Below are 21,774 nucleotides of genomic sequence, written 5' to 3'. Positions count from 1 at the left end.
TCACTCAGCTGGAATGAGGTTGCGTCCCCTGTGGTACATCATTTACATTAAAATCCCCCCCCCTGCTTCTCAGCATGACTTTCATGTCCCCCCACCATTTAAGATAGCAGAGGAATATATATGTGGGAGGACAGACGGGAGGGGGAAACATCTTTTTTTAACATTCATTGAGCTGGAAGTGGGGAAGATGCCAGCATACGAAGGGTTCAACTGATGTGGAAATGCAGATCCTTTGAAAAGAAGGAATTGAACACCAAAACTGGTTCAGTGCAGCTAAATTGGTCCCCTAAGGGCCAGTGGTAAGAGAAACCTTCAGTCCAAATAAGAACAAGTGAAATATTCAGCAAACAGCACTTGATGCTTACGTGCGAGGGAAAAAAAGGGGTGAAAATGTTGGAAAATGAAAGCATTGCGCTACCGAGCTCAAAGAGAAGAGACAAATAAAGTGGGTTTTGGGCGACTTCTCTAGGTGGTGCGAGGATCTGGTAACCCAGCAGTGGTAACTCCGACATCCCCCAAGAACGTGGCTAAAACCTAAAGGCAGTGCTGGAGGTTGCCCCACCTCACGCCATCCCACTGGTCGTGTTGGGCTCCCTCCAGGCTCTGAGCCACTGAGCCAAGTGACACCACCTCAGCCAGACACACAGACAAAGCCTGAACTTACTCAGCTAAAGCTCAGTTCTTAACTATTTTCCAAGAAAAATAGATAAAAAATATGACAATCTTTTAAATTTACCCTGTGAGGGGTGCTAGAGTTGATTTTTGTTGCTCAAATCCATCAGGTTTGTCCCCTTTCAATATTTCTTCGGGCTTTGTTCTTCCCAGAAATAATTGTGTAAACGCAGGTTCTCTAGTACCTGAATTTCTTGAGTCATTTTAATATCTATTATTACAATTGTTGCTTGAAGACAAAACTGTAAGCAATAGCTGCTTCCAGGGCACGGAGGGAGTTCATCAGAAAATACAAGAATAGATTCAAAGAAAGAAAACGCATAAGAAATGAACTGCTCGGGGAAGCAGTGCTTGTTTTATGGGAGGAACACAGACACCGTAACGCTGTTTAAATGCCTTGCTTTCTGAAAATGCCTCGTTTTTATGAATGTTCAGCTACGTATCGTAGAAACAAAAAGGAGTTATTTCTTCCTGCTTTACCAACCTGGGATGAGTTTGTCAAAGAGAAAACCTTGCCAGTATCCCTGGGATATAAGAACATAGCTGTTGCTGATACACGGGGACAGTAGCTGAGAAGTCTGGTATTTTATTTTCCAGCTGGGATCACTGAGCAGACAGTGGAGGAACCAGCGCTCAGCCTTGGAGCCCTCACTTGCAGGCAGAGGAAGAATTACTCGAAGGGAGACCTGTGCTATTGGATTTGTATCTCTCTGAGCAGCTCTTGTTGCACTGGCAGCAGATCTGAGTGGGAAAGTATTTTTTTTGTCTTGCAAAAATCAAACTATTTGTCTGGTGATACAGAGGTTATACATATCACAGCAGAAAACGTGAAAGAACTGAGAGGTCAGTTCCAGCCCCGGGTCTAAATCAGGCACCAGGGATCTGAGCTGGGAGCTCTGGTTGTGTGAACGTCCTGACCACCCGGTCACTGCCTATGTCTCAGGAAAACATCCTTCTCCTCAGTCTGACTGTGGTTAGAAAGCTCAAACCGGACTCGAGAAAAGTCTGTGGGAGAAGACCACATCTTCTCATAGGAAAAGCTGTGCCCCTGGTAACTTCATGTATAGGTCGAGGCACCTTGGTCAAACCCCCACACAGAAATGCCTCAGCAAGTGGTTTTTAATTGCTTTCACTCCCTTACAATGTGTTTTTTGCAGGGGATGCTGATCTACCAGAGGCAGTAGCAGTAGTACGGAGCACACCGCTGCAAAATCCTGGCCAAATGTCCAAAGCACTGGTTTTCTGCTCAGGCATGTCATCTGGGCGGAAAAAAAGAAGTGTGCATGAGGAGAAAACATTATCTCATGCTGATCCCTTACCGTTCACTGCACTCGGATGAGAAGGGACATACTGGTCACGAACACAGACAATTTATTTGAAAAGGCAGTTGGTTTCCTCTTGCTTTTGCATTTCCTGAAATAGATTGTAAAGAAGGGGATGCAGGCAAATGTGTGGCCATTTCCTAAGAAGCACAACGCTTCCCTGTGCCTTCCCACTCTGTTATCAGCCCTGAATTACACATTGCTGTTGATTTCCATGGCTTTGTGTGATTAATCTGGCTATACTCTGTAAAGCAAAGAGAGCAAGAGGGAGAGTGAGAAAAGGAAATCACTCACAAAAAACTAGGTTACAATAACCCTCGGGGTCTGAGTGAAACCAAGAAGAGGAGAAAAGTTCAGCACTGGGCTGCAGCCTGGCAAGGACACAACCCTGGCTCCAGCACACAACACAGCGTGTTTAGAAACAAGTTTTTATGAAGCCTTATTAAAAGAAAACAATGGAAATTAGGTGGTTTTGGGGGATGTAGACCCAAGGATAAGGATATCTTACCTCCTTGCAGCTGGCAGGATGCAGCTAGCTCATACAACAGAGAAGAAAGCAGAAGGAACCTGCCCCAATCCTGTCCCATCCCGTTCTGCAAGGAGATGGGTCGCTCCTCCTGCCATGAGCCCAGATACCACAGCAGGGAGGGAGAGGGAAGCTGGAGAAGCACCTCTCGTCAGCAGCTAATTGCTGCAGGAGTGCAACTGCTAAGCACCAAATTCCTTGGAAATAATTAGAAAATGCTGGAGGCTAATTTTAGCCTACAGCAAGAGCCAGTCTTGCTTAGCTTTGCTATTTGTATCTGCAACTCATAAAAGCATCTTTTTCAGTCCAGATCACAAAAAATATCAATTAAAATCCAGCCCTCTGTACCTAGCTAACACGTAGCCTTGGTATAACCTCAGGACCCCACCAGAGCCAGAAAGATGAAACCACAGTTCACGTTATTGTTGTCTTCTTATTCTTCTGCAGTGCACTGTTAAAATATTTTGTTAGTTAATAAAAGCACTTCATTTTATCCACCAGCACTCACAGTAACTCCACTGAAGGATGAAATGGAAACCTCGTTCCTTGCCAAGTATTTACATCGAGATAGGACAAGATGCCCAGATCTGCCAGCAAGGACACGAAATGTCTCCTACTCACATCAGTCCGCAGGTCCTTTCCTAGCACCTGATTTTGAATATAAGAAAAAAATGTATATTTTTGTAGGTGACTATATCAGAAAGAGGTGAAGAAAGAAAATTCATTTTTAGCGATGCGAGGTTCTGATTTTGTCTAGTTGCTTCCGACAACGTCACACTGGAGGGCAGCCTGGTGGGCGCCCTGACTTGGGAGGCTTTCACCGGCAGGGAGAACAGCACTATGCAAAATTTACCAGGTGCTCATGTGGCAACTTGAGACTTCCAATTGTCAAATTTGGGGAGATTCTCATGATTAAAGCAGAAGTACTCCCTGCCACACGTATGTCCCATCAACTCCAAAATAAATGCAGAGGTGTGATTTGGCACATCCCCGTGAGCACACAACGTCAGATGCCTGTGCAGGAGGGAAGCAGTGACACAGACAAAAAGCTCTGCTCCAGCAGGGGAATAAAAGATGAAGGTGTTTCCTCACCTGTTTCAAGTGTTTTTTGCTGACTTAGAAGTAGGCAGAAGTCTCACAGCTGTATGTAAGGAACGGAGTCAGTAGCAAAGTAGCTCAATCACTAAACAAGGAGAAACACCTTTCTTTAGAGCTACATCTTTAACATTCAAACCCACTCTGATTATACGTCTACAATGGAGTGAGAGCAACCTCAGTCAGTCTGTAAGCAGAAAAAAACAGCATCCCCTCACTGATCCCATCCCAGGGCCCTCTGCATTAGCTCTGCCATGCCCCAGCACCCATTCTGCCCTTCCTGGGCTTTTCCTGGGCAGAGCCACAGCTGGGGCAGATGCTGCAGAGTAATATGGGTCCATTAAAACTCCCAGCAGGCACCAATTGTTAAATCTTGATAACAGAAATGGATGGCACAGGACTAAGGGTCCCCAACCAATGGTTCTAGGTTTAATAACCCTTGTGGGGAAAAAAATGGTTTTATAAGCAGAAAAGGATGAAGCTTTTGTTACCATTTGTGTCATGCAGCCACGCAGCATACCCCAAGTGTGTGGCTGTGAAAGGGCAGAGTGCTCGGCACATGCTCTTCACTGGTGTGCTTCAATTTGTGTGCTCAAAATCCCTGCACGCAGCTGTTGACATCCAGTTTTAGGACAATTTGGCATTGCTATAAGACAAAGACTACTGAAAGGGGGAGTAAAAGCTGGTGACTTCGGCAGTGACAAAGCAAAGCTACCAAAAGCAAAGCCACCGACGGAGCCTGGGACTTGCTGTCCTGCACAGAAGCTCTGCTGCAGGGATTCATTGCCTGCCTCTGGGCTGCGAGGGGGCTTTTTCATTCAATTACCCCCCCTAAGAGACCAATATCCTCCCTGCCACCAGAGCCTGGGGAAAGATGAGGGGTGAGCTGAGGCCAAAGGAGCCACGTGGAGCTCAGAGCAGGTGACGGTCACCTGGGATGCTGCAATGCTGGGCGGAAAAATGGGCTTCATTGGGAGACATAAATAAACCATGCCTGATCAGGAGTTACTCATGAATTATGGAGAGGCTGAAGCGTAGCCACGCTGACAGAAGAGGAATCACAGCCTTCCCCAGCTCGGCAGCTTGGGCTCGGGGAGCTTTCCTGTGCTTACCACTGCCCGGCTTTCATTGCTGCACAAGGAATGAGCCCATAAATATTCACCACGGCAGCCTCTGAGATGTCTTCCACTGGGAAACACGCAGAGGAGGATAAATCCCAGGAGGCAGCGACCATCCTGAAGAGCAGGTGGCCAAGCAACAGCTACAGCGGGGCGTACACCTTGGGTTTCTGAGCCCACAGCCTCAACCTCTGCATCGTGACTGCATTTTGGGCAGAAGTCTGGCTTTTTGTGTGCTGTTTGCGTATCTGATAAATAAAAACAGTGTTTTTGGTGTTTTTTTTTCACTGGTTACTGCAGGTCTGGAGGATGGATGCAGCAATAAGGATTCCTACCTGCTCCACCAAGGGTTGCTCTGCAGGACTTTTCACTCAACACCTTGCTGTGCTCTGGACTTGGCACCACACCACAAACTGGAAACAGCATCTGCACGTTTGCCCATTTTTCACCCATCCCTCCCCCTTTTTTTCTGTTCAACAAGAGATCCCAACATTTCTTGGTTTTCAGCAGTAAGCAAATCTTGTGGTGACAGAAACCCAGCCACAGAAACGCCCCCTGCTAGGAAGCACAGCCAGGATGCTTTATGGCGCGGCACTGCCGCACGGCAAAAATGGGGAAATAAAACCTAAAATCCTCCTATGCTGAACAGGACACGGTCACTTTTGTCCAAAGGACACGTCAGGATGCCCACAAGCACAAATATGGTGTCTTGGGGAACCTGGATCTCAGTATAAAAGCTGCTTTGCCAACCCCCGATTTTACTGCAAGTCTCGTGTTGACAGTTTTTCCGAACACCTTCTTCTTATTTGTTCATGGGGTTTGGGGGTGGATTTTCTTTGCTTACCCATCTTGCAGCTCCCATTCAAACACAAGAAAAGGAAGAACAATAAGAAAAGGAAGAACAAATAGTAAAAGGAAGAATCTAATCCAAACAGCAAAGAAAAAGGGTAGTAAACTTCCCTTGTTGAAGCTTCAAAGGCTGAAAAATGCAGAAGTCAGTAAAAAGAAAGCAGAACATAATATTTTCTTTTACAAATCTGGATGTCTGGCACATTCCAAATGACAGCTTTTCACAAAGTAACAGCAAAATGACTTCTGTTTCTCCAACGTCATTCACACCACACACCGGGAGGAATTACAGTGGGCAAATACAAACACATTTTAAGCTCAAGGATCTCAAGCCAAGCTTCTCCTTCTCCTGCAGCAGCCAGCCCCAAGCCCCTCGGCATGTGCTGCAGGGCAGGCAGCTCCCAGTCCCACCACAGGAAGCAGAAGGAACAGTGAAGGCACCACTGAATTACTCTCATTTGCTGCTTTCCAGGCTGACACGTGTATCTGGTTAAAGATTTAGGATCCCCACCAGTTCCGTTTACTTATTTATAACATACAGCTGATTTGCTGCAGTAACTGGGGACGATGAGGGAGCCAAATCCACTCTCCAAAGGGCCCAGTCTGAGCTGAACGCCAGGCAGGGCTGTACAGAAACAGGAGCAGGACGCGTGGTGGTAACACAGCTCTGGGACAAACAGCCCTGCTGACAGATGTTTGTGTTGTGGCCCCCAATGGCATTTGCTCATGCCACTTGGCTTTTCCCAAGGGAAAATCCCACAAACACCAAGGAGAGTTTAATTCTTGTAGCGGACAAGTGGCTGTTTGTTCCCTGGGGGCTGCTGGGACCTTCTGCAGGGGATGAAGGGCCCCTGAAGGACTGCAGGGAAGTTTCGTTTTGAGCAATTAAGGATAAGAAATTAAGCAGAGTTTGTTACTTGCTAGCACAACTCCCACCAGCTCCCATCCTTGCTTGCTCCCCAGTCGTGATGGGCTCATCCTGGCAGCACAGTGCCCAGGCATCATTGAGTCCTGCTCGAGCTTCTGGGGCTGTTCTGTAAGCAGCTGTCCCAAAATATACAAGACAAGTAACAACCTCGCTCTCTGGCTGTTCATTTCAAAGCCCTAGTCCCAAAAGCCAGTTCCAGCTCAGCTTAATCCTTGATCAAAGCAGTACAATTTAGCATTGGATTAGTGATTCTCTTACTTAAATCTGCCACCAAGAAACGCAGGTGAGCTAAGCTAATTCTAAATATTGCAACGAAAGCCACTAAAACTTCATCAGGTAGCGGAGGGATAACGCCTTTTTCACCTTCTTTACAATGTCAGGCTACATTTCCACAGCGGTGTGCAGCCAGAAATGAACGTGCTCCACTCATGGCTTGAGTCAGAGCAGGCAGAGCTGTCTTTCCTAACTTCCCTTGAAAGCTGCATAAGAAAAAAAAAGAAAAAAAAAAAAACCTCTTTGCCAAGCACTTTAGGATGCTTGAGCAAAAAAGAGTGCCAGGGGAAAAGAACTGGAAAAAAATAAGGAGGAACCAGCTCTTCTCCTGGCACCCCACCACTGAAAAGGACCCGAGGGCTGCGTTTGATCCAAGCCCTTCCAGGCAGCTCTGGGAGGTGGGAATCCCGCCCGTGCCAGCCTGTTTGAGTGGGAATATCAAACTCCTGCCCGTGCAGCGAGACGCCGACAAATCAGTCACTCTGCTCCAAAACAGGGACGAGGAGAATCATCAGCGTACACCACCCAAAGCAGACGATGCCAAAGACAAATCCACACGCTTGAAATAAGCTGAGCTCCGAGGCTGACACAGCAGGGAGGGACCCCAGGGTGCACGCACCCTTGGGAGCAGCAGGACACGCGACAGGCCCCCTGCTGATGCCCACAGCCGTTCCCTTTGCCACCCCAAGCCACGTGCACGGCCGTCCCCACGCTCGTGCTCTCAGGTCTGCCCCTGATCTGAGCAAACACCTTTTCTGCCCCAGAAATGCACACGCTGTGTTCGGGCCCTTGCCTTTCTGCCTAAGTTTTGTACCTGCCGCTGTCCCGATGGAGCTCCCGAGTGTCAGCGCACAGATCCCTGTGCCAGAAACCGGGTGTGAGGCAAACAGCCACGCTTATAGCATCAGTGAAGCCTGAAATCAATCGCACCCGAGTTACGCCGAGCCTCTAAAAACTGCTGATCTTCAGCGGTCCCTATAAAGCTGCTGGTCGTCCTCCTTCACACCCCAGGGCTTTGATCTGCTGCAGGAGTGCCCCAGAGCACCAGCGGGGGCTCACTCTGTGCCCCAGGAAAATGCAAACCTTTCCAAAACAAGAAGCAAAACGAGGGGACTGCACACCAGCCACCCAGTGCCACATGAGCAGCAGCTCTGCAGCCGCAGCAGCCTCCGGTGGGAGGCTGGCAGACTCGGATAGTGCTCACCGAGCGGGGCCGAGGGGTTGGTGTCCGGCACAGGAGACCTCTCCACTTCTCACTGCATGCAAGGTTTGGAGCAGAGAAACTCTGCCCTGCCTCAGGCTGACTCATGCAGAGATCTACTTAACATATCGCTGCTTCTTGCTTCCCAAATCAGCTTGAACTCAATTCTTGGGCACCACCATGCCCCGTTATCCACCCCGTTTTCTCGTCCTTCCAACCCGCTCCCTGCTGGAAGGGGCACATGGGGACAGACCCCAGGACTGACGGACGGTGCCGTGGGGTCCACAAGCACCCCACCACCTCTCCCAGGCAAGGAACAGCTCCGCACGTGCACCTACACCTGCTTTACTGCAGCAACAACCGTGGCAGATGGGTAGAATAAAAATCTAGAGAATACCTCTGAAAAATACACGACATGCAAGAAAAGTAAAATAATCCTATTTCCCCCCAGCCCCTGCCAATGCACGCTGAGGGTGAGCAAGCAAACACAGACCGTGGAGTTTTTTTTTTCCTCCTGTCCAGCTAAGGCAAAGCAAGCATTGCAGTGGGGCCCCTCCGAGCTCCCTGCTCTCACCCTACCTTTGTTCCTCCGTCTCAGCACCCCGAGCCGGCACTTGAGCGAGACAGCGAACATCTTCCCCGACCGCAGCCGCCAGCGCTCGCTCACATGGCTCTGTGCAGCTTCTCCCCCCGCACCTCTGCCTGGCTCTGCGAGGGGCTGCCGGCTCTAAATTAATTTCTGATTACTGTGAAATGGAGCCGTACTTTCTGTAGTTGCAGAGGGACTGCGAGGGAAGAGGATTTGGGGGGAGGGTGGCACAGACGGAGCTGAAGGGGGCACAGACCCCTTCCGACATGACCTTGAGCGTGGGGCTGCTTTGTCTTGTTATCTTGTCTAGATCAATAAAATCACCAATTAATGTATATAAATCTATCTCCAGCCTCCTGCTGTTAAGGGCTGGGAATCCGGCACTCCATTAACATATTAATTTGCAAAATAACATTACTCCTTAATACGTATGGGTGCGTGCTTGCTCTGCACCAGGAAGCTAATCCAGAGCTTACGGAGGACACAAAAGCCCCGACTGCCCAGGGACCAGACCACCAGAAACCCAGCTCCAGTGCACGTGCTGCTGGGCCATATGCCAGCAATGGCCCCAGCGGCACAAGAAAACTTTTCTGCAGAAGTTTTTGTGCCTGCAGCAACCCCAAAGCAATGCCTCGCAGGCCTGAGAGCGAAGCCCTGGCCTTGGGGACACAGAAACCACCTGGTGAGCATCACCTCCCTGGACAATGTGCCTGATGTGTCCCCAGTGCCACCTCCTGCCTGCAGAAGGGGACATGAAGAAACAAAGCTGTGGATCAGGAGGTGACAAGACATTCCTCGCCCTCTCTCTGGGGATTTGGACGACAGCAGAAGTGGTTCCCCACAGCTTCTTACCAGTCAGAGTGAGCCAAAAGGTCCCTTCCAGGAACTCATGGGGAAACTCTGGGTTTACAGAAGAAATCCCCATTACCAAACCAGCTCCTGAGGGTTAAAGGGTGCCCGCAATAGATGGAAATTTGGGAATTTACTGTCACATCTCTGAGCACTTCATCTGACAAGCATTTCTGCTGATCCCACAGTTGACTTAGGAGATCACAATTTCTTCCTGTAGACCAACTGCTGCAGGCAACAAGACAGCGCATCTTTGTAGGAGTCCCTTTAGAGACACGACACAGAACATTTCACCTCCAGCACTTGATCTTAGCTGTGCTCTGCCTCTGAGCCTTTGCACCTAATTACCAAGGTCACCATCCCACTGTAGGACACACAGTTTGGTAAATTCAAACTCAAACAAGTCTGGAACCCAAAGCAAAGCGTAACACAGGCTGACCCAGAAAGTTTTGTGGCAAGCAGAGAGCTAAGAGGGAGCTGCTCGGAAGGCATGGCAGCGTTAGTGGCACAGCACAACCAGCGGTCCCAGAGGAGCTCACGCTGAATTTCAAATCCAAGAATTCCAATTACAGAGCCTCTAAACTCAATCAGCCTTCAGTGCTTCAGAGATCAATCTTTATGTAACAGCACGAGAGATTTTCTTCTCGACTCGATCTTGTTTTCTTTAAAATAACAGAGTCGAGAGCATTGACGGGTGTGTACGTATATATTAAGTATAGATCAATTTAGATGTAATGTATATGTCTGAAGCCTCGTAGAGAAGACGAACAGCCTGAGCACGTTCGCAGCGCACAAGAAGCACGCTGCTCGCACTGCTCTCCCTGGGAGCATTGCCACGCCAGGCACGAGGGGGTGATGACGGGGCCAGGCTGATCGCCCTGCCTCTGCCACAGCTGCAAGAGCAAGCTCAATAAGATGCACACGAGATTTTCTCCCCCCTTAAAACAACAACCAGACTGGGGTCTAAAAGTGCTGGCTTCTTATCCCAAAACACCCCAATGCCCTGTCTTGCCCCTTTCCCTTCCCAATCTCTGCTCTTCTCCGCTGATGTGGGTCCATCGTTTCTGCCACCATCTCCTCTTTGTGCAGAGAAGCCACCTGCACTGATTTCAGCCAAGCAGTGAAGGACTTTAAGCCCTGCTGGGTTTCTTGTACAGGCCTGGAAATAGGGTGTTACTGGCTAACGCCAACCCACAAGGAGCCCCAGATGTTCTATTTCTTAGGCAGACTGAGAGCTAACCCCCAGGTCTCTGCCCACTGCTGCTTGCTCATCTCAAGATGCTTTTCCTTCCCTCACCTCCGTGAAGCAGATGTGTCTCCAATGAACTTTGCTGGAGCCGTGACAGAGGAATTTATGAGGTTTCCCCAACCAAAATATCATTTTGCACAAGACTTCACCTTCTTTAATGCTGCTGAAGTACCAGTCTACGAACAAGACGAGGCGAACTGTGCCATTCCTTCCTCTCTCTGGGGTCACTGCTGGAATTTAAGCACATTCAGACACAAACCTGAATATTGAGGTTTGCCCTCCCCTGAGAGGCTCGGAGAACTTGGTTAGCCAAGAATTACACCTGCATGTCCCAAGCCAATTGGTTTCACCTCAGAGGAAATCCCAGTCCCAAAAGGAAGGCAGCTGCTCCTCTTTGATACCCAAACAAGCCCGCTTCCAGCTCCACCGCACATAAATCCCAGCCTCAGTTCAGCTAAGGAAATGGCTGCGGGGACACTGGTCATCAAAAGCAAACAATAAAGGGAGTGAGAAATGCAGCAATTAAACCAAGAGGATAAAAAAGCATGTGTATAATGGGAAATCTATTACCATTTATCAAGTCTGGTATTTGAAGTGGCTCTGCCAAGCCTTAGAACCCATTGCAAATAATGCAAGAGGATAATGAAAATAGATATACACTGAGCATCACAAAAATAAAGCAAAATGCAGCATGATTAATGAATATACAGCATTCAGAAGGTATGTAGGCACTTCTCTGCTTATCTGGCAATTATTACCTTTTTTTTTTATAGTGGTAAATTGTGGAGGAATGGTGAGGACAAAAGCAGTCTTCCCTTCATGCAAACATTTAAAAAATATCTTTCAGAACAAAATTAAAAGCGCAGTAACTATTCTAAGTAGAGCTTACATTACACTAGTTCATTCCCTCCTTGAAGTTGCTATACAGCTTGTTTCCTTCCTCAGGAATAACAATGCAAAATCCTGTGTGTCTAATCCATATCCTGAAAATTACACACTGCGCTTACGCATTTTAAGAGGCAGTATTTCTCCTGCAAACAGGTACGTTTATGGATGAATGCATTAACATTACAAATACTGATAGCACTGCCATTGTGAATTTCTTCACATTATGTTCCAACCTTATTTTTATTTTGATTCTGTATGACTACAGGTGCTGTCAATGGGAAGACCCATGAACCCATGAAACTGGGGTTGGGGAGAAACCTGAAGATTTCTGTGAAAAGCAGCTTTTTTTTTTTTCTTTTTTCTTTTTTTTTTTTTTTCCTTTTCATTAGATATTCGCACAGTGTCTGCAAAAAGGAAAAACAGACATTACCAGATAGTGGGCTACCAGCCATTTTGTCATCACTACAGATAGACAGGATTGAGCTGGTTCACCAGCGTACACCTGCCATTAAGAAAAGAGAGCAAAATAAAGACAGTTCACTGCAGGTGGGTGAGCTCAATAAATTGCACGCCAGTAATTCCTGCTTGGAATAACTTCAGGTATCACCAGAAACAGGTAAGAAGCAACCTGCCTTCTTCTCGTACAGCACTTTGTTAAAATCTTGCCCTTGGTACACAGATTTTGTCGTATAGCTCTGCCTGGTAAAAACACATCAAACGCTGCCCAACGACAGACTGAAGCTATCTCGCCCAACTACTCATTCAACAGGACACGTTAAGATAAGCCACTGCAATTAGCAGGCAGCAGACCTCCCCTAAGAGGCTGGGAGCTCTTTGGGAAGCAAACACCGGCCGAAGGCAGCACGGAAGCATTTGGAGACAAACAGTCTGCCTTCGATGGGTCAATGCGGAGACACCGGATCCGATACAGCAATGTCTTGAACCAAACGCAGGGCGAGGCAATCAATGAAAATCAGATATCCCGTGGACTCCTGGCGATGACTGAGCCGTGTGTGGGCGATGAAGCTCTCCTGCCTGCTGTAGGATTACCTCCAACCCAGATATTAAGCAGCAGCACCAGGGCAGCCAGCAGCCACCTACATCCCCCCCCAGAGCCACTGAGCAGACCCCAGGCTCCCCTCTTCTCGCTGCCTCTTAAATCAAATGTGCTGGGGGGGCACAGGGACAGCTCGCCAAAGCTGAACTCGCTTCTCCTCGCGGGCTGACACCGTCAGCACCAAAGGTCTGGGAGAAGACAGTGACACGCTGACACCTGTACTGCTTTAACTGATGATCCTTAATAAATGGACCCGGTGACAGCATGAATGATGAACAGTTTCGCTGAAATCACGCTGGATTAGTAGACAATTCCCAAGAGGAAATGGTCTAAATTACGCTTTATGAGTACATCGCCTGGTCCTAATTAGCGTGGCTGTAGCCTTCCCTGTGCAGTGCCACAGCCTCCAACGGAGCACCAACGGGGGGGACGTCTGACACGGTGCTATTAGGTTTAATTACCCTGACAATAACTTAGGGAAGTGACAGTCTGTCATGAAACGGATTTCAGCTAGGCAGACAAACAGGTTTCAGTCATTAACCTTCACCCCCAGGATTTCCAAAGCCTGTCTTATTTTCTGCATCCGCAGGTGACTTCTCTGACACATGCTCTGAACACCCCGTGCAGCTTTTTACAAATTCTCCAGCTTCACAGCAGGACTCTCCGTGAGAAATGATGCTGTTAACTCTCAGCTATGTGCAGTCATTTCCCCAAATTTGACCAGGCCCTTGACCTCTGCAGCATCAGCTGCAAGGAGCCAGCAAGGGGCTCTTCGGAGAAGTGTCCAGTCCTCACCACGCTCCCACAGTTTCAAAAGTAGCACTCAAGGGGACTGCACCTCCAACCCAAACCACCGAGACACCAATGCTTTGTATCTAGATTAAACTGAGACTAGAATTCAGTGAGGATCATTTAAAGAGCAGTGAAGACCAGGGGTGAAAGCTACGTGCTGCCGCTGCCTTCCTAGTTGTCCTCTCCATAAATCACACCCCGGACGGCAGGAAGGCTGAATGTGTACAATTTTACGGGCACTTTTCAGCAATTCAAGTGGGAGAACAGGATTATGTCCCAAGGCTAAGAGGAAAGCTAATTTAAACATTTACATCTATGTTCCTTTTCTGAGCTTCTAACTTGAGCCCTGTTAGTATTACCCAGACAGCTCCTCCTACTATCATTAATTTATCAGCTGACAAGTTCTCAACAACCCACCTGTAAAAGCATTCTCATATCCTTCCCGAGCAGTGTTTCAGTGGTGATGTGCAGTGTTAGCAGCATCCACAGCAAACCAAAAGCTCAGGTGCTTGCTGCTCGGTCCATCTTTTCTTTTTTCCTGCTTCCACACAACACAGAGCGTGAGAGAAGCCAGGTACCTACTTGGAAATGCTACTGGTAAATAACAGCAGCTATTTAACTGCAAGAAAAAGCTTCATACATTTGGCAACAGATACAAATGGGGCTCGGAGAGTTGTATTGTCCCAGAGAGTGGCAAACAAAGCAGCACGGCCTGTTTCCCATGGCAAGAAGCGTGGCCTTGCAGGTGGAACACCGCTGCCAGGATTCAGCCAAAGACCATATTCTGTTTTTTTCCTGGAAACGTTGAAAACGTTCTTTAATAATTAAACGCTACAGTATGCTTGTTCATTCTGCATACCCACGGACAAGGCATCAGTCTTTCCAAGGAGACAGCTGAGTCTCCTGAAGCAAGAAATTAAAACAGCCTTATCTCCTGTGCTGTACAGCCACTCGCTCTGACTGCCAATTTAGTCAGAAGAGCAAAAGCCTCTCGCAAAAGCCAGCTGCAGATGCCAGCCCAGACGGGGGTCAGGCTGCCTCCATCTATGTGCTCCCACCAGCCTCCTCGCTGCATTTTCCACCGCTGCCGTGCTAATGAAGCAATTAGTTAGTAACAGCTCGAGACAAGTTAGCATGCCAAAGGCCAGAAGTCGTTTCCCTTTTAAGCAGGTGCTCATTACCCAGTTTAAGTGCCAGCTGCACTTTTGCTGTGAGAGCTGTTAGAGGAAAACACACAAATCTAAGCGTTACTTACAGAGCATCACTGCTCTTCCTCACCCCAGAAAAGAGGTTAGGAAGGCTCTCTGCTGTCTGCAACTTGCAGCTGAGCTTTGAAATTAAACAGCAGCACTTCAGGCACATTGTGCTGGGGAACTTAAAACGATCACGCAGAATCAGTACTGTTCCCACGAGGAAATTCACGTAGTGCGTTTGTGCTGGAAGACTTGCTGTTGCTGGTATTTACCACCTAGTAAATCACTACTTTGTTTTTTTAAGCAAAAGGTTGAGAGTTCCAGGTTAAACTATTATTAATCAACGGCAGAGTGCTCAAGAGGTCATAAAGACCCATGAAATTGGAAGTTATTGGTATGATTAAACACCAGTATATCATGGTTGCTTACTGAGACCCCACCTGGGGGCTCTCTTTGCCCACACCGTACCAACAGTCCCGTGTCACGGCAAGTGTGGTTTGAGTAGAGGAGACAGAGGCCAAAATTAAATTAAATCCTAATTAAATGCGTACATCCATTTGAAAGCTCATCATTATTTTTTCCTCCTTTAGGCATTTTTCCATTCTTGAAAGGCCTGAGTCTCTTACCCTGTCTGCCAGTAGGCGCAGGTCTGCCAGCGCCTGTGGTTAGCAGGCCCTGAGCCGCACGACTGCAGAGGTGACCCCGCGCTCACTCTTCCAAGAATTGACAGCACCCATAATTAACTAGAGACTTGTTTGGCAATACCTAAATTGCAGTAATTACCATCGTGATGGGGTAATTAAAAATGGATGAAATCTCACTGACAGGTGGTAGTTGGAAAAGCACTTACCATCACTTGCATGCTTTCCACGGAGGGGGTTACTTTACTTTTGCCATCCGAGGGATATTTCAAGAACTCCAGCTCCCACCTCCACCATCTACAGACCTCATTTATCATCCCTCCTGCTGAAGTACCTTCCTACCCCAAATACCTTAGGTCTCCTTCACCCAGGGATGGTTACATTCATTTCTTTAATTAGCAATGTCAAACTCACTCCCTGCCCACTGCAACAGCCGCAATTTCACTCTACACGTTATGTTGACCTCTAAAAACTGCCTCAAAGCCACATTTTATAGCCAGGGACCCTGAAGCTCTCACTCCCTGTTTGCATTTCCTTTTTAATGGGTTGGTCCCTTCATTTCACTCCATGGTCAGTGTTGATGCACCACACAGGTGGGGCTTCAGACTGCTCAGAGGAAAGATGGAACTTGGAGACGTATAAAACTCCCATCCTGCCTGAATTCACTTACTCATTTCTATTATTTAACGGCAAAGTGGTGCCAAAACGGGTGCTGCAGAGTGTTTTGAGAATCTGCGCTTCCCTAAGGAATCAGGTGTTCGGCCTCCAGGTTTACCTGTGCTTGTTTCAACTCAAAATCCCACTGGAAAAAGGACGAAACTACCCAGCTCCGACAACGTGATGAGCAAGCAGGGTTTGGCCATCATCTCTAACCACACGAGCACTCACGTACACGCTCTTGAAGAAAAAAGCCGTCTGTCCCATTATATATTTTCACTCTTATCCGCTTCCTTGGCATTTTTCATAGGTGACCCTGAGCTGGAAGAAGCAGATTTAATCTGAGCACTTCAGTCCTCTGAAAGCCCAAAGCTGTTTCTGAGGCTGTGATTTAGCCTCTCCCTGGAACTTTGCATAATATGATAGGTGATCAAGAGGCACGCGGAAATTTATGGAAAGCTTAATGGTGTGGAAGTATATTTATCAGGGCAAGATTACTGAGATTTAAGGAATTCATCTACTTTTCTTCTTCTTTTTGCAAATATTAGCCCTCAGCAAAGACATGAAAACATTTGTCTTTATTCTAAAGAGGGTATTATCAGCTAATTAATTTCTAGCACCAAACAGTCCAGATGAAGAAGGGTTTAATTGCTGAAAATGTTGAAACAGAGTGTTTTCACAGCGAAAGTTATGTTTGGTTACAATGGTTTGATTCTGTTTGATCAAAAGCTTTCTCTGTACGATTTGCTGGAAGTCAGACATCCCATAACCAGCCGGGAGCTCTCCGTCACCTCTGAATCTCCTGTGTATGCCCGAAATCCCCTTCCACAGCCAGTGCAGGACGTGCAAGCGGGGTGCCCAGGAGGAGCTATAAATAATGCAGCTCCCTGACCCCTTTAGCAAAGAGGGAGATGGGGGGTGCTGGGGCTCGGAAAGGGCAGGGGGCTGCACTCAGGAAATACGGCTTTCCTCTTCTGCCGGTCACCACAAGGGAAATCACTTAGAAAGGTTGAAAAAGGGCAAATCTTTTTAGCTCAATAGACTGGTTTATGTCCTGCGATATGAGCATAACTGCTAATAATTGCTTCATTTACAGTACGCTGACTACCATCGGGCACAGGCGTAAAGACAATGCTGAGGGTCTCCAGCCTGCTGCCTTCCTCGGGAGCCTTTGCCTCCAGCTACGTGCGTCCCTTTCCCTGTGCTATTAACCCCGACTTCTTCAGAGCCCCATGTGAATTCCTGCTCCTAGCTTCTCCCCTTCCCACCAGCAACAATCCTGCTCCCATTAAGCAGAGCACGCCCTGGTGCCAAGTCCCAGGGCTGGGGCAGGACCCGCAGCAGGTCCAACCTCAGCATGGCCAGGACCAGGCAGCACACGCACACAGCCCGGTGCCGATGCCCAAAGGCTCTTTCTCCCCTCTCCCACCTCTGCCCCTTCCCTCACATCCAGCCCGATCCAAATCACCTCCTGCATTCCCATATAAACACGGCAAGCGTTTATTTAGAGGTTCCACATGACGCTATTTCAGCTACCATCACTTTTACCAAGCAGCATCCTCACACTCGGGGGTACACGGAGCTCTGCGAACGGCTGCATTTGAGGAAGGGAAGCGGGGATGCACAAATCTCTTCTTCTAGCATCTGAATTTATTGCTGGAAACGAAGCTATCAGCTTTGCAGTGATTTACCGCTGTACAACGAGACCCATGAGATATAAACAGAGGAGACAACCCTGCAGGACAATAAATTGCCACAAACCAAACTGTCATCATGAAATGCAGAAAAGCCATGTGAAAACAACCCCACTGACGGGACACAGAGGGCCTTTTGGCAGCTGCTCTTCCTCTGGCATGAAGCACAGGTGCCTCTTCCAGAGCAGGCAAAGGGGAGATGCCTAGGCCTGGCCTCCACATCACCAGGACGAGGGGCTGGGACACCTCCCCTCGTCCCATGGTAGCCAGAGCTCCAACCCCAAATCCTGAAGCCGGGACACTTTCCAAAGGCTATCAAGGTTCATCAGCCTCAAAAGCACCTCCAGCACCCAGACCCTTCACAGAGCCCAACCGTGTAGTTTCATACACGTTGGTATGGTCCCACAGCAGGACAGGGACCTGTGAAGATGTTCACTTCACCCCAAAGATCAAATGGGGCAGGACTGGCTTTGAGAGGAGCCCATCAGCAATCAGCACAGCTCCTCATCTCCACTGCCTGCCAGGGCTGGGTCCCTGCAGGTCGTCACGTCCCTCCAAGCCCTACTTCTGAACTTCAAAGCCACAAGAAACGCGGGAGCAGTGCTGGGGAGCTCAGCCAGTGGCTGTATGAGGACGGCTCGGTTTTAATTACGTGCCTGGGGGATTTCTGGTGGGAGGATGAAGCAACTACAACTGGCATCACTTAGCAATGGAAGGGTGGGATTCAACACACGGATCTGAAAAGCTGAGCAACGTCCCTTTGGATGTGTTTATTTAACTTACAAATGGAGTAACTCTTTATTTCTAAGGCAAATGGTTCTGGGTGGAACCTCAGAAGAATAAATGTACCTCAGCTTTTGGAGTGACCAGAGCACAAATAAATAAATAGAAAATCTGCTCCAGTATAGATTTTAATTCCCCACAGCAGTATGCTTTACTGGGATGTGGATTTATATGCAGAACCCTAGGCTGGCACAAAGCTATGATGGATGCACACACACCTGGGTCCCCAACAGTTCCCCCTCCCATCCCAAATTTCTGTCTCTGCTGAGGGTAACGTGAGACTTCCCAAACAGCCCCTTTGCTGAAGCTGCCTTTCTGCTCAGACACAACGCCAGGCAACGCAGCGCTCGCTTTGAAACGGGGGGAACAAAACCAAGAAACCCTGAGAGCCTGTCCGTGGGGAAATCCAGGGAGAGAAATTGAGAGGCAAAGAGGGATCCTTATGAAAATGCATGAGATGTGCAAAACTGACAGGCCAATTAAAGGAGCCTAAAGACGATCAGAGATTACCCCAACGCCACTGCCACGTCCCACTGTTCTCCGCGCTCCCTTTGTTCCCCCCATCCCTCCTGCTCACCCCTCCGACCAGCGACAACCACACGAGTTACAGGCTCCTTGCCTGTCGGCGCTGGGCACGCTGCTTTCTTGCCACTCGTGGGCCAGCTGGTGACATTTCTGCTTTCTGTGCTCCGCTCCTGAAGATCGCACACCAGTGCCGAGAGCCTGCGGGGAGCGGGGGCTGGCTGACGCGTCTGTAAACACCGTGCTAATCTGTTTAAGATATTAGCCTCCCATCTATGTGTTTTTAATAATAAAGGCAACATTTAGATGCTGCCAAGGTATCAGAGAGACAGCAGCAGACGCAGCAGAGCCACCTCTGCCATATAAACAATGGGAAATGTTCTCTTATCTTTCCATACCACTGGGCCTCCAGGCTGCAAAATAAATGATTGCATTCATTTACATTTTATTGTGGAGATATAACGGGCTGGAATAACTGCCGGCAGAGAACCTGACTGCAGGAATGCACTATTTTTCTCCCTGTTTGCCTTAACAGATTTTTTTTTTCTGGCAATCCATCTCTATCGCTGTTATCTAGGTGGCAGAAGGGACATCAGCCCACTGCCTGCCTTGCATTTAGGTAAAAACAAAGCCATCAGCTCCGCTTCTTGCAAGGCCTCGCACTAATGAGCCATTAGAGAAGAGACTGTGAAGGTGGGTCTGTCCGCCTGAATCGTATCCAGGCAGTAGAGCTGGGGCATTCACTTCCCCAAAACCCTAAACCCTTCCCCAAAACCATCCTTTGGGACAGTCAGGACAGGAGTCAGCCCACCTGGGACACCTTAGCCGGTCACCTCTACTTCCCTCACAGTCAACAGAGAGGAACAAGCTCTTTGGACAATCACACATCCCTCAGGTTAGAGATGTCTATTTTGGGTTGAGAAGCACTGATTTCTCTCCTTTCCCTGCTCAGCAGCCTTGACATAAAGCTCGGAGGGAGAGGCCTACCTGATACCGAGACAGACCCAGGCCACCCAAATGGCGTTGCCCATGCAGGTTGCCCATTAACCACGGGTTCAAAAGAGCGCTGCCATTCTTTTGATAAACAAGAAAGAACTAAAGCACACTTCATCTTTCAGGTCAGCACCCAAACACTGAGCAGCTGGTTAGAAGGATGTGGATTGAACGTAAACCTCAATGCTGCTGCTCCCCGTCAGCAGGAGAGCTGCTCAGTGAGAATTTCTGCAGCTGACATCTGTCTATTAAAAAGAGAAACTAAAATACACATGGGGTTAAACACAGTAATAACTTAATTTAGGCCTAGCTAGTGATTTCCACTGTTTGCTTGTTTTCTGATACTTACATATTTTCATTTTTTTAATTTCTCTTCTCATCTGTTGATTGATTACAACTAAAGATGATGTGAAAAATGTCACGACAAGCTTAAGCAAAAATGACTGCTAATAATAGTTCACTGGAAGAAACGGAGGCAAACACACATCTCAGACTCTTGAACTACCTGATGAGGTTAGACAGGAGAAAGTCTGGGCAACTGGAAACAAAATGAGTAAATGAAATCTGATCAAATCACATCCTGCTACAAGCAAAAATGACCCGGTCAAGGACAGTTACACTATTCTGTCCTTGTTTACCCTGCAAAAAGCAGGGAGACCTCAGAGACACCAAAGGAGGAGATGACTTGACCCCACTGGGATAACGTGCAGCCAATGCAACCCTGAGCAAGTGCCCTGGTTTTCTCCAGCCGTCAGCGAAGGCAGCCAGCTGCCCGGGATGCTGGCACAACGGGGCCACCAGGCACTCCAGGCCAGGCTCCATTAAAGCAGCTCAAAGAATTTGGTGGATGAGAATGAAAAAGAACAAGCCTGTAAAATGTTCAAATTCTGTAACACCACTACAGCAAACAAACCATCAAATGTGACAATGAAAGAACAGTGACCTACATTAGGCGTGAGTGTAGCTTCCTCTTAAGGGTGGTTTCGTAAGCGCTCCCTGTCCCTTTGATGCCAGCAGCGCAGAGCAAAGGCGGCAGAGCCTGGTGACCAAGGGCACAGCTCTTTACATTTTCCTCTGCTGGGTCACAGCCACATGCAGGGAGTTCAAGCACGCTGTGCCATGCCACTGAATGCTGGAAATGCCCCTTCTCCAGGTTCTGGGCTCCTCTTGTTTGGCTTTTGTCCAGATAGGCTAAAACCAGAATCGTTTTCAGTGATATTGCAGCCAAACTATAGTTTGCTTGGAAGGTAAGGAGTGATATAACAGGACCTGAGTCCAGACCAGCTTTGCCTGTAGCACACTTTTGCAGACACAAACGTCCCTCTGAGAAACAGCAACCCAAATGTGCCCATTCCCCACTGCTTTTCTATTGCACAAATACATAGAGCAAACATCCACATTTTCTATAACAAACATAAATCTCAACGAGCTGCACGCTTTCCCTGCACTTTTAGGAACACCATCCCTCCAGAGAAGACTCTTTGCTGTCCCCACTGTGTGGCTGCACCAAGTGCCACCCTGGCAGCCAAGGGAAGGTTTATGAAAGGGACCCAGCCACCCCAACTCCCTGTCCTCACCGCTTCTCCCACCAATATTTTTAAGCCCTTGAAAAGTGTGACAGCTATGGCTGGCTGTAGGAAGCTCTCCTGTCATGTAAGCAATGGATATCAAACACAGGCACGTTATCTCCGGGCGAGCAGGAGCATTCGTTTCCTTACCACCAGTACAGAGGTGCAGGCGGCACAAACCACCTGGGGCACAGAGCTCCTGGCTTTCCCCTTCCTCCTCCACCCTCAGCTCCTCTCTCCATCTCCTCCTCCTCCTCGATGACTTCTTGATGATCTTCAAGACCTTGTTCACTTGATTCATTTGGTCGTGCGGCC

This window comes from Aythya marila (genome assembly GCF_965140915.1).
Source record: "Aythya marila genome assembly, chromosome: 10".
NCBI lineage: Eukaryota > Metazoa > Chordata > Aves > Anseriformes > Anatidae > Aythya > Aythya marila.
This window is presented reverse-complemented; position numbering follows the sequence as displayed.